This window comes from Podarcis liolepis (assembly GCF_965112155.1).
Source record: "Podarcis liolepis genome assembly, chromosome: 12".
In the NCBI taxonomy this organism is placed as follows: Eukaryota; Metazoa; Chordata; class Lepidosauria; order Squamata; family Lacertidae; genus Podarcis; species Podarcis liolepis.
Window position 1 is genome coordinate 23,113,385 of NC_139563.1, and position 13,588 is coordinate 23,126,972.

General features: G+C 42.5%; 1 long non-coding RNA gene across 1 annotated transcript in view; it reads left to right on the plus strand.

The window, feature by feature from the left end:
* The window catches only part of LOC310689699, a 40,301-nt gene extending 35,904 nt beyond the window's left edge, over nt 1–4,397 (plus strand). The window contains exon 7 of the long non-coding RNA XR_014517587.1: nt 3,630–4,397. This is a non-coding gene — a long non-coding RNA (uncharacterized lncRNA). The remainder of the gene's footprint in view (nt 1–3,629) is intronic.
* The last annotated feature ends 9,191 nt before the right edge of the window (nt 4,398–13,588 follow it).

The window sequence follows — 13,588 nt, forward strand, 5'->3', positions numbered from 1 at the left end:
AGAAATAGTGCTTCAGGTTAAGAACTTTGCTTCAGGATAAGAACAGAAATCGGGCTCCGGCAGCGCGGCGGCAGCAGGAGGCCCCATTAGCTAAAGTGGTGCTTCAGGTTAAGAACAGTTTCAGGTTAAGAACGGACCACCGGAACGAATTAAGTACTTAACCCAAGGTACCACTGTAGTTTCTTTGAAATAGCCCTTAGTAGACTTAGTAGCATCCCATTTCATTGGAAGTGGAACTGAGGCGATGACAAAACACATTTATTTCTTTGGTTACCATCATACAGAATTTCTGTATGTTGGAAATGGAAGTTGGGGCCTCTGAATCCCAGGACGGTGCTTAAGGAATGAGATGATCACCCTCTGCAGTGCACCCCCCTCCCTTCCCACCATATCTGGAAAGACAGGCCCAGCTGTTAGTTCTTTTTATCCCTGGCGCCTGCTTTGCATCTCCAAGGCTTTCCTCAAAAGGAAGTTAAACACGTTTTTGTTAACATGAAAGCTGAGAATCTGCTTTATATTTCTAATCAGGGATCCAACAGGTTGCAAGGGCCACCAAGGCCAGCTTCTAATCTAAACTTCACAGCTGCCTCCTCCGTTCCATAAAAAGATGACCCTCAACTCTTGATCCTCACTTTGGAGGTGGGCGTTTGTGAGGGTGCATGGATAGAGAGCTCAGCTTTGCAGCAGAAGGCTATATCACAGCAGAAAGGGAAAGCATAATCATAAACACGCACACATGCATATATGGACTTGGATGCAACTTGCGGCATTTACAGGTGTGATTGCAAGCCTTTGGACCATGCCTGCTGTTTCTCTTAAACTCATAGAGGAAGCTGTATGACAAAACAAACATTTAAAAAATAATTGTTCAGTAGCACCTTAGAGACCAACTCACTTTGTTCTGGGTAGAAGCTTTCGTGTGCATGCACACTTCAGATACCCATCTGAAGAAGTGCGCATGCACACAAAAGCTTATACCAGAACAAACTGAGTTGGTCCATAAGGTGCTACTGGACAATTTTTTAAATTTTTATTTCGACTACGTCAGACCAACATGGCTACCTACCTGAATCTAAAAAAAAAATCAATCATGTGCAGCGATTAGTTCAGCTGAATCCCAAGAAAGCATACACAGCACTGCAATATTACTGAGCAAAGACCAGCTCTCATGGAATAAAATAAAACACTTTATCTAATTTATTTATTTTTACTCTGTATTTTCGAATTGCTATGGCTGTGGGAGGACAACATATATTTAGTTGTCAGTCATCAGCTGTTACAGAGGCCCAGCTGGCTTTCACTAGAAGCTGGGCATTTTGTACCGCTGGTCCAATGCTCTTCAACACTCTTCCAGCAGAGATGGAGCAGACACTTAGTTGTTTTCTCCAAGGCCTTTGACGCTGTTTAATTTTAATTTTTGCTTAGCTAGTAACCACAATGATTTGTAACCCCCCCAAAAAAAACCCAGGTGTTTTGTCTGATCAAATCTTGCTTTGTGCCAATCCCACTACTGTTCAAATGGCATCTCAACAGCAACAAACATCTTGATCCATGTTGGTGTTGTTTGTGTGAATAAAACAATGCAGGTTTCGCTAGAGGTGAGCTGGTTTATCCAAGTGTGGAATGGCCCTCTCTGATCTCCTGCACAACCATTTCCTTTGTTGCATTGTTCGCTCCACTGTTGAGAACTTCAAATGCTTCCCAGGTGTTTATATATATATATATATATATATATATATATATATATATATATATATATGCAGGTTTTGGTGTCCTCGGGTGTCTTCCCGTGTAAAAGTTGGGGTGTCTAGGCGACGTTTCGACGAGGTCTCACTCGTCATCTTCAGGCTGGTGCTTTCAGCTTCTTGTTACTTCAGCACCAGCCTGAAGATGACGAGTGAGACCTCGTCGAAACGTCGCCTAGACACCCCAACTTTTACACGGGAAGACACCCGAGGACACCAAAACCTGCATTCCTGTACCCGTGAAAATCTACGAAAACAAATATATATATATATATATATATTCCACTTATGCTGCCTTTGGTGTCAAGACTAACAAAATCTTTCTCTGTCTGAGGTGAAATACACAGGGTTTGCCAAAAGCCATCCAACATCACTTGGAGCTGAAGACGGAAAACATATATAAACATTTCAGTTTCACCTTTTTCTTTTCCTATGAGAATTTATAATAGGAACAATGAACTTGACCTGGTGCATTTCCTGTGGGTATAATGTGACCCGCAAGGGTTAATGGCCTGTGGGTTTGCCTTGGGCTATCATCTCCCCCAGCCACTGATTAATCCTGAGCCCCCATCATTATCCCTTAAATGGAGCCTTTGAATTGAAAATTATTTTGGAATGGAATTTGCTGCTACACTGAGCTTCATTCATCACACTGAACTTGCCTCCTCCCTCAGAGTTAGATGCATTTGCTTGGCTGAGGGTAACTGGTTGGACGGCCTCTGCTAATTATCTTAAAGAGTAAATAAAAGGAGAGATTAAAGGGCTGGAAAAGTGGAGTGCAACATCTCTTACTTGTCTGCATTAGAGTTTCACTGGTAGCCTTCAGTATATACTGTGGGCTATATTCTTCCTAGTACAAATGCAACACTTCCAGTCTGCTTCTATGGGGAGGGGGGGGGGGTTGAGATTAAACAGCTCACCAGCAAATTCAGGTTGCACAATTAAAGTGGATTTGGCACTCTTTGGTAACAAACTTGATTCATTAAAAAGTCCAGACTTCAGCAGTAAGGAAAGTGATGGGGAAATGTACTGGAAAGTGTGGGATAACAGTTGCTTGACATTGTATAATCTTCCCACAAATAACCCAGAACGGATGCTAAGTAAACACTTGATGTCACATAACCGCCTTGCAAATTTAGTGCAAGCAAGCCAAGATGAATGCTTAATGAACAGGCCTGGAAGCCCTCAGAAAGTCTTGTGGCACCTTGAAAACTAGCAAATCTTAGTATGGCAAAAGCTTTTGTAGACCAGAGTCCGCTTCGTCTACTGTATGGCTTGTGATGCTCAATTGTCAGGAGGGTAGGGGCACAAAATAAAATGAATATGGAAAAGCTGGAATAAAATGGCAATGGAATGCTAAAGGATAATCTGTGGGCGATTCCAGAATGAATTCTCCTAGTACTAAATCACTGCTTTTCTGCTATAAGCTACAATTGGAATTGCAATGGTCAGCAGTTTTTTGCGTGCATTTGCTATTTTCTGTTTGTACCTATGGAACTGATCATAGCTATGTGGGCAGCAAAGGGCAGTTCCTTCTCTCCCTACTGCTCTACCTCCCCTCTTTCTTCCCTCATGCTCTCCCTAGCTTTCAGAGAAGGGGTCCATAGATGTCTGATACCTGGGAATTTGAAGAAAAAGGCAGCAGTCCTTAAGAGACCCAAAATAAGTCCTGAAGGTAAAGAGGAGTACTGTATGAATGAAAACAGGGTTCTTGAAGAGGATGGATAAGAAAAAAAAGATGTCCCTGAATCACATGGCAAAATAACGTAGAAGATGATTCTGAATATACCATTTTAACAAAGATACACAGTTAACACCAGCCATACTCTGAGAGGAACCCCTTTATTATGTGAATCTCACTGTGTGCTTCTCCTTGTCATGGAGCTTCCAGATCACTGGAGGTCTAAGTGAGCAGGAGTCTTGTTCGTTCCAGCCTCTGAATATTTCCCCCCCAAGACCGCTGGGATAATAGAAGCCTGTAGAACAGACGTAGGAAGCTCTTTTTAGTCTAACTACACCACTAGTTTTAAAGTGGCTGGTGGGAAGGGAACCAAGCACGTATATTCTTCTTTCTTCTTTCTCCCCTTCCCTGCCTTCCACCATCTCAAAGACAGTTCGCACGTTACTTTAATTGCAGAGCATCCATAAGCAGAACGCTTTGAGTTTCCAACACTGAGCTCTGTGGGACTGGAACTGCCATTTCTCATCCCAATTGTATTTCAAGGAAGCCATTGTGGTATATTGTATCATCCTCAAGGGCAGTCCTTTCCAAGGACATAATCAAAGAGGTTCAGACACTACCTATTATATGTTCGGGGGAAATTGTAGCTAGCAGTATAGGAAGGATGTTCTGCCATTGTGACCGGTGCTTTCCCCATGAAGCTGCCTGCCAGCATTGGTATGGATGCTAAGGCTGCGTACATACATTTTCTTCTAGAATTATCAATTCCAGCTTCAGTATCTCAGTGGTTGCCATTAGTGGAACTGCTGTCTTGTAGGATGACTATGCATGGCTACTGGCCATAGCCTATTTAAACAATGCAAATGATAATTGAGGCTGAAACATTTAGACAGCAATCCTAAATATGCTATGCACAACACTCTTTAGAAATAAGTTCCAAGGGGGTTTGTGGCTGAGTAGACATGCATAGGATCTTACTATTCATTATTGGGTTGGAGTAAACCATTGTGACCCTTTAGATCTTTCTAAAAGGTGCTTGTTTATTGTAAGTTTTGAAATTACTTTGAATATACTGTATAGGTATTTGCAGGGCTTTTTTCCCAGCTGGAACTCACTGGAACTCAGTTGGGTACCATTGTCATTATAAGAGAACATGGTGAGTTCCAGCATCTTTTTCCCCTAGAAAAATAGCACTTTGTTTGCAAACAAACAAAATATCCTTGATGTCATGAACTGGCAGTACAACGGGGAGGTGGAAGAAGATCCTGGGTGTAGGTGTGACTGGGGATGGAGAAGGAGAGGCTGGTGTAGAAGGTACACACCGGACACCCACTATTCGTTATTTGAATCTGTCTCTTACGTAAATCCTGTGTAGTATGAGTAAGAAAGACGTTATACAGCCCAAACATTGATTGTGAATCAGGTCCCTCTGCTGTAGTGTCCCTGGGAACATATTTCCCAAGCTAGTGGTGGCATCTCCTTATGTGAAGGGTTAATTGGGATTATTTTCCCGGCACTTGCCTAGAGCAAAGAAAAATATATCCAAGTTGAATATCCCTTCTTCCTGTGGTTTGATGGGGCCAGAGCCTCCTGGGGCAAAGGTACAGCTTCCACCTGTGTTTTAATCTTGGCACATCTGAGTTTACAGATTAAACACTGGAGGGTGCCCAGCTGGCTGACATGGACAAAGGGGCCACCCACAACTCCTTAACTTTATTTGGAGTGCAGCAAGCCTAGCATTGCGCTGTGTACAGCCTTTTGTGTTTTGGCAAGGAAGCTGGATTGGGGGAGGGTGAATGCAAGGGGAATCAGGAAGACGAAAAGGAAGCAGGGCGATCGAAAAGATGCTTTCACTTTGCAGACGGTTCTCCGTGATTACAAAACTAGTACTTAAAACCATTTGTACAGCGTTTTGACAAAGAGAGAGGGAGAGATTTATATTGTTTATTGGGGTCTTTGATAGAAACTGAAACTGAGGTTGTTATAAGAACTCTGGAAATAGTAAGCAATTAAAACGAGACAGCTGTTACTCAAGTCTTTTCCAGTCTCCCAGGAACCCAGCTCATATTGCAGCCTGAGTGCATGCTGCTTTTCATTGGCTCCAGGCCACTGTTTATGTCACAGCCAAGCGGGCCTCAATTTTAGTTTGGCCTGAAGGAGAGTAAGGGGAAAAAATTCTGATACTTGGACAGCATTTTAGAAGCACTGAGCCACAGTGCTTCAGATGTAAAATGCACCCCTCCTAGAAGTGGTTCAGTTTTGAAGAGGACACTCCTCTGTTTGCAAGTCTGCCTGGTCCAAGTCCAGTTGAAAGATAAAAGTTCCCTAAGCAGCAGCAGGAGGAGCAGCCCTGAAGTTGCTTATCAACAGTTAGCACTTGGGCAGCAGACTGAGGCCACAGTTGCACCCAGGGCTGGCCCAAGACATTTTGGCACCTCAGGCAAACCACAAAATGGAGCTTCCCCTGCCAGGGAAGAGGGGGTGAATGAAGATCTACATTGGGAACAAAGGAATAAATACCTACATTGGGGAAAAGGGGGAGGAGAATCAAATCACACCTTACCCAACAGTTGAAGTGGGAATCAAAGGTGTGGGTGGGTGTGCTGTGAATGACACTAGGTGGGTGCAGAGTCCAAGAGACCCCAGAGATTACCATGTCCTCCTCAGGAATGGGAGGAAACCAGCAGCACTTTCTATATGCCGAGAGGCCACTGTAGAGGCGGCATGAGGGAGCTGCCAAGGAGGCAGCAGATCTGGCCTCTGAGGGATGTGCTGTGGCCATCATTGCTACTGTGGTCATGGAGATGGCAGAAAGCGATGCATTCCTTGGCGGCTGGAACTGCTGCCCCCCTGGGGCAAGCTTACTTTGCCTCATGGGTGGGCCAAGCGTGTTCACAGAAGAACCATGTTCACAGAAGAAGCCCTTGCTAGATCAGGCCAATGGCCTATCTAGGCCACAATAGTCACCCAGATGCCTGTGGGAAACCTGCAAGCAGGACTTGAGCATGAGAGCACTCACTCTACCTGTGGTTTCCAGCAACTACATTGCTGCCTCTGGCTGTGAAGGCAGGCCACAGCCTTTGGTAGCCTTATCCTCCATGAATTTGTCTAATCCTCTTTTAAAGCCATTCAAGCTGATGGCCAAGGCTGCCTTATGTGAGAGCAAGTTCCATAGTTTTCTATGCGCTGTGTGAAGAAGTACTTTCATTTATCTCTACTGAATGTCTGTGTCAAAGTCATGCCGAGGGCAGCGCATAGCTCACAAATGTTTGCCTCTGCCTTCTAAGGTACAGGGATCCCTATGGGACTGCAGTCATCAACATACTTGGTCAATTTACTTGGGTAGTTTTTAGATGAAGCGATGGACAATTTTGACACTTGGGTCATGTCCCCGGAACAAGTTATATAACCAACTGTGAGACGAAACTTTGCACAATTGAAGATCTCGCCCTTAGATGGACTTCAGCTGAAACTGATATTTATTTCGTAAAAGGAAGGAAGGGAAATCTGCGAGTACTGCTGCCCACAAAACATGGCTGATGTTTGTGCAATACTCAGATTCCAATCAGGCCCAAAGTGTGGTGGTGATTTCATTTTATGGAAGAACAAAAATTAATCTGTCTAAGATCGCTTTGTCGTGAAGGGTAATTTCAAAGCTTTTGTATAAAACAGCACAGGACAAAGTAAGGGAGTGAAACAGACTGAAGAAACCCCTTAAGGGAGGAAGGGAGGATGAGTGTCTCTGTGCTAATGCATTTGATGAGCATTATCAGGAAACAGCATGTAGCTCGAGTCCCATGAAAAGTAAAATAGCACCAAAAAAGGGGGGAGGGATTAAGTGAAAAGTGTTGAGCACATTACAGATACCATTACCATTCTGAGTGACGAAAAGTTCCTCAGAGACCAAGTTCTCTCAATGTGGTAATTTCCACGAATCTTCTTTCCAGCCTTTTTGCATTTGGAATATGGTCAAACCACAGTTGTTTCATTCTTCAGATCTGTTGGTCGGCAACTGCATTGGCTGGAGGGCTAGGTTGCTAAGCCTGGAGCAGCAATCTTAGGTTACAGGTGGGATTGATGAAATCAAATTTGGTTGATTGGATCACTGCCCATGGCCAGGATGGAGAGGCTCCAGCCTCTCAGATGTTGCTGAACTACAACTTCCATTACTACAGAAAGCTTCTCAGCCCTGCCCTATGGTATTGATCTTTTCAAATAAACAATTACTCTAAAATGACCCATAAGGTAAAGGTACCCCTGCCCGTACGGGCCAGTCGTGTCCGACTCTAGGGTTGCGTGCTCATCTCGCTCTAGAGGCCGTGAGCCGGCGCCGTCCGAAGACACTTCCGGGTCATGTGGCCAGCGTGACGAAGCTGCAGCTGGCGAGCCAGCACCAGCGCAGCACACGGAAACGCCGTTTACCTTCCCGCTATAAGCGGTCCCTATTTATCTACTTGCACTTTGACGTGCTTTCGAACTGCTAGGTGGGCAGGAGCTGGGACCGAACGACGGGAGCTCACCCCGCCGCGGGGATTCGAACCGCCGACCATACGATCGGCAAGTCCTAGGCGCTGAGGTTTTACCCACAGCGCCACCCACGTCCCAGACCCATAGTCCACCCATAAATGCAAGCCATTCAGCAATCAGGTGGGTGCTCCCTTGCAGCCTTCAGCATCTAGGGTCCCTTACAAATGCTTTGGACTCCAACTCCCAGCATGCTCTGCTCAGTGGGGCTAATGGCAGCTGCAGTCCAGAAACATCTGGAGGGTAGCAGGTTAGTGAATGGCAACTTTCTTTCAAAACAATGCACCAAACATTCTGCTTTCAAGTTCCAAAATGGAGACTATTTGTCTTAACTGAAAACAGCTATCTTCTTGGAATTAAAACAAGTAATTAGAGGGCTGTTTTGAAATACTACTCTCTTTCTAAAAGAACAGCAGCAGCAGCAGCTGTAACTACTAGGACTGCCCATCACTATGTTTCACTGTAAAAGCTAGAACAAAATGCCATCAAAGGGAGATGCGGCAAACTCCAAAGTAGAGCTGGTTTGCTTTTTTTGCCTCTCCGAATAACAGAAGTTTTTACTAACCACTTAAAGAAACACTGAACAGGAAATATAAAAATAGTTATGCGAGAAGCTCTTTCCCTCTGAAAATATTATTTTAGCATACCTTGTGTATAGTGTAATAATTCCAAATGAAACATTGTTAAAAGTGCAAAAATAAGCAGGCTTGAAACATGCTATGGAGCATTTCAGGGTGATTAATAGCTCAGGATTGAAAAAGTGAGTGACAAGACAGAGAGAGAATGAGAGTGAAGGATGGCTTAAGGCAGCTGGGAGAGTGCGGGAGAATTTACAGCTGACTAGGGATGGACGAATCTGTCGGGTTTGGTTCTCCCAGTTCCTGATTCCACCCCCAGTCTTAAATTCAGTTCTCCATGCTGTGGCAATTAGCAATAATAATAAAAAGATCTTCATGGAAATTCACCAGCATTTTGCTGTGAATTTCTCCTAGCAGACACATTTTTGCATGTTGTTTTGAAAATATATACATTTTAAAAGCAAGTTACTCTAATAATTTTAGAGTGTTTTGTGTGTGTTAAATTTATATATCTCCCTTCATCCAAAGATCATAGAGTGAGCTACAATATATACAACATATTTTATATATGCATATGTTTGTATGTGTGTATAATTTTCACTAATAGAGGGATACTTTACTTGACTGAAGTGACTGCATTGCAAAATTAAGATAAATGTTAATTTTGAATGTTATCTGTCTTTCTGTTGCATATCACTTTGGAAAGCGTTAAATTAGGGTGGTTTGCCTTTAAATGTGAACTGTATTTAATTTCTCCACCATCCCTACACCTGACCAATCTGATTGATATGTTTGGAATTTTATTATTTGTTTCAAACATATTCTATTGTACAGTGTTGCCCTTAATTCAGAATTGCTTCAGCTTTCACATATGATCATGGTTTCAGTGCAATCAGTGCTATTGATTAGGAGATAAGGTGGTAGATAAGATTTGAGCGCTATTTCATACATTATGCAGCATAAACCTGGATTTACCTCCTAGTGTACACTCAGCGGGGAACTGTGGCTAATTCTGGTCCCCCAGTGGGTTTGCTTATTTGATGCAAGTGTGTGAAAACATTAATCTTTGTCACATTCGCACCTTACACTTTTAGGTGAAAACATATTGGGAGTACAGCTCAAAATAAAAAACAAACAAGGAAGGCATGATATAAAACTGCAAAATAAACACAGTTTAATGCAAACGTGTGTAATGAAATCAAAATAGTTTTTAAAAAATTAAATAAAAAGTCACATCAGGAAGCTGCCGTTTTAAAGGTTTTTTTTGTCTCTTTTTGTTTCCTCAAGATGCTCCCACCCCCAGCGAATTTACAGGTGTGTTTTCATCCCTGTAAATTTACCCTTGGGTAGTTGGTGTCGGCATTCTAAATACTAAATGTGCACTAGGAGAGCAAAGATTTTTAGGATGCCAGCACCCTCATTCCTTTGCTTCAGTCCTCTGAGGCTGCTTTTAATTTAAAAACAAATACAACAGAGACACACACTTGTATGTAATGTGTAGTTTGGCCAAAAGATTGGGCTTTTGTTAGTTTTGCAGGAATGCCATAGTTGAGAGGCGCAGCTACCAAAAATACTGATGTATGTATCCTTGCAGTCCTGAACAAGAAGGTGTTGTAAGACAGCTGTAGGACTAAATTCTGTAGTATTGTAAGCACGTAGCTCAGAGGCCTGGTGAAAAAGAAATGTTTTTGCCTGGTGCATAAAGGCCTGTCATGATGGCACCAGGTGAGCCTTCCTGGGGAGAGCCCTGGAGTGCAACAGCATCTGGAGGTCCACAGGTTTTCTGTCTGTCCCCTAGGGACATCAAGTTATGAGATGTGGATACAATGGTGTCTCCCCTATTTCCTCCATTTTCCTAATTGCAGATCCCTTTTCATATACTGTATATGTATTGGCCCACCAGTTGACATTCTATCTGAACAATGTTTACAAGGTGTTGATTAATAACTTGATTCTCATAAACAGGAAAGACAGTGAGAACCCTTTAAAAAAATCCCCTGCATTGCTTTTTAGAGAAAACCAACAAAATAAGAGAACTAAATAACCAGTGCCATTAGTTATTTTGATCAGATTGGAATCTTAAATGCCGAAACAGTAAGAATATCTGCATAGCACAGTGTAGCAGTATATTGACGGTGTAACTATCTTCATGATGGGACGTGGGTGGCGCTGTGGGTCCACAGAGCCTAGGACTTGCCGATCAGAAGGTCGAGTCCCTGCAACAGGGTGAGCTCCCATTGCTCGGTCCCTGTTCCTGCCAACCTAGCAGTTCGAAAGCACGTCAAAGTGCAAGTAGATAAATAGGTACAATTCTGGTGGGAAGGTAAACGGCGTTTCTGTGTGCTGCTCTGGTTCACCAGAAGCAGCTTAGTAATGCTGGACACACGACTGGACACACGACCTGGAAGCTGTACGCCGGCTCCCTCGGCCAATAAAGCGAGATGAGTGCCGCAACCCCAGAGTCGGCCACGACTGGACCTAATGGTCAGGGGTCCCTTTACCTTTAACTATCTTCATGGCTTTCTACAGCATTCCTGTCTAGGTAATTATTTTGAAACGTTAGGTTCTAACAATTTATTATGAGGTCTACATTATGCGATGTTTTATAATAATGTTTTGAACAGGGAGACCTGGAAGACAATTTTTTTTTTTTTTACTAGTTCACTCAGATTAGGATGTTTTCATTACCTCACAAATGGGTAACCTAATTTGTATCTAAAAGGCCCATAGTGGTGATATCCTGGCTGAATTATTTTATCCAATGCCTGACACTTTGCTATTGATCCTTCTGTCGTGCCATATGCTACTCATGGTACAACTTGCGTTAGCGACAAAACGTGCTTTGTGACAAGTACAACATTAACAATATGTGATGATATCATGCATGGCATGGCTTCTGCCTGGCTTTGGCTCATGGGGAGAGAAAGGGCTCTTGCAGTGCAAAGCTGCCAGGAATGATTGCCAGTGCAAGAGTTTTCCATAACTGCTTCCATAACTGTTCCTTGACTGTAATTAGAGCAAAATGTACAATTAGTGCTGCAGTTACAATCTTTGTTTACTGCCTAAACAGCAAAGCAAAACTCTCCTGTTAACAGAATTTCCTTTGTAGTGGCATGAAGTTAAGGTTTGTTGCACAAAACCAGCACACAAAAACCATTGGCACAGGTTTGGGGAGATAGGACAATCCTATGTTATGAATGTTATTTTTAGTTGTTTCAGTGGTATTGCTTGACCACAATTGTCCATGCATTGGTAATTTCACATCGGATGACTGCAATGCACTCCATGTGGGGTTATGTTTGAGGCTGGTCTGGAGGTTGTAGGTGGTGCAGAACACAGTCAGCAGGTTCCCTATGGGGGCAAGCTACTGACAGTATATAACACTTTGCTTGTGTGATTTGCACTGGCAATCTGCTACTGGGTCAAGTTTGAAGTGGTTACTACTAACATATGAGATCCTATACAGCCCAGGATCAGTGTACTTGAGAGATGGCCTGATTCCTTATGCTATATATACCCAGCAAGTCGCTGCAGTCTGTAGGACAGCTTCTCCTTCATTTCCCTATTACTGTATGTTTTTTGATAATGACAGATATTCTCTCTATCACACTGAACTGTCGGGCAAGTGATAAAACCATAGAGATGGAAGGACCTTAGAAGTCATCTACCCTGCACAAAGAAACAGAAAGTTGGTTTGTGGGAGGAGGAAAACGAATTGATGTATTTTGATGTAACACTAAACCATAGTGTTACATGAATGAGATACAGGCTTATGTATCTGAAATAGCTGTGAGGAGATTACTGGAAACATTTGCTTCCAGTTTAAATTAACTGCAATTTGTTATTTCATCCAAAATGGAACAAACTATAGTAAGTTTAAATGATGGTTTGTCTAAACAAGCCAAGTTCAAACTGTAGTTTCTGATCTTAACTTGCTTGAATATATACTATATTTAAAACTAACTACATTTCCTAGTTTGGATGAAACGATTGAGTGTGACTAGATTAAAATGGAAACAGATGCTTCTAATCTGCAGCCAGAGGAGGGAGGAGGGCAGGCTTCTGTATGTAACACTAAACTATGGTTTAGTCACTATGGTGCTACATCCAATGCAATGTTATTTTATGGTAACATATTGGACAAAATGAGAGCAAGGCACTTGAAATGAATAATGGTAGGAGCAAAAGGATATTGGAAGTTAACACACGCTGCTAGTAGAATTTTAGATGCTTTCATTCAGAATCAAATGTTCCACATCAGATTTTCTTTCTTTGAAGCATTATCACTGATCATGCTTCTTGTGATCAACCAAGAATCAGGAAAAAATTGACTTCCTGATGCAGTATCTTCTTTTTATTATCCCTGTTGTATTTCATATTTCTCTAGTCGGCTTTTCTAGCCTAGAACATTTCTGAAATGACACACACACCTCACTGGGATAAGTGCAAAATGCCTTGAGGACCACAGTTTCTAATCCTTAACATAATTTTCAAGACAATCCAATTGTATATTAGCTCTGAAGGAAACCCCAGTATGTTCAATGGGGTTTACTCCTAGGGTCTATTTAAGACATTTGTAGGTTGCCCTTCAATTTGTCAAAACTTGCAAGGCAGCTGACAACAAAATAAGACAATATCAACTGCACATTAGAACTGAAGGCACAGTGGTAGGAGATAAGTTGTTGGTATAAAGGTTCTCCTCATGATTTTAACTTGCCCCATATTTCATCTTAATGGCAAGGGAAAAAAACCTTTAAGAGAATAATTATGTACTGAGAATGGCTGAGAGAAATTTCTCCTTGCCCCCTTGTGGTCAAATGGTTTTTTTAAAAAAATAATACTGCAAATATCCATGAATCTTACATGAAAACAGTTGTGAAATTTAAGGTTTGATTACTTTAAAAGCTAGAAATGTAGGTGGGTAAAATGAGTACTCTAGTTCAGAACCAGCTCCTCCTTTAAGCAAAGACCAGTCTTGTGGGGGCCATTTTCTGTTGGTGGGCATTGGTGGGTTGAGCTTGCCTTGGTGGAAGGCAACAGGAACATCAGGTAACTGGAGG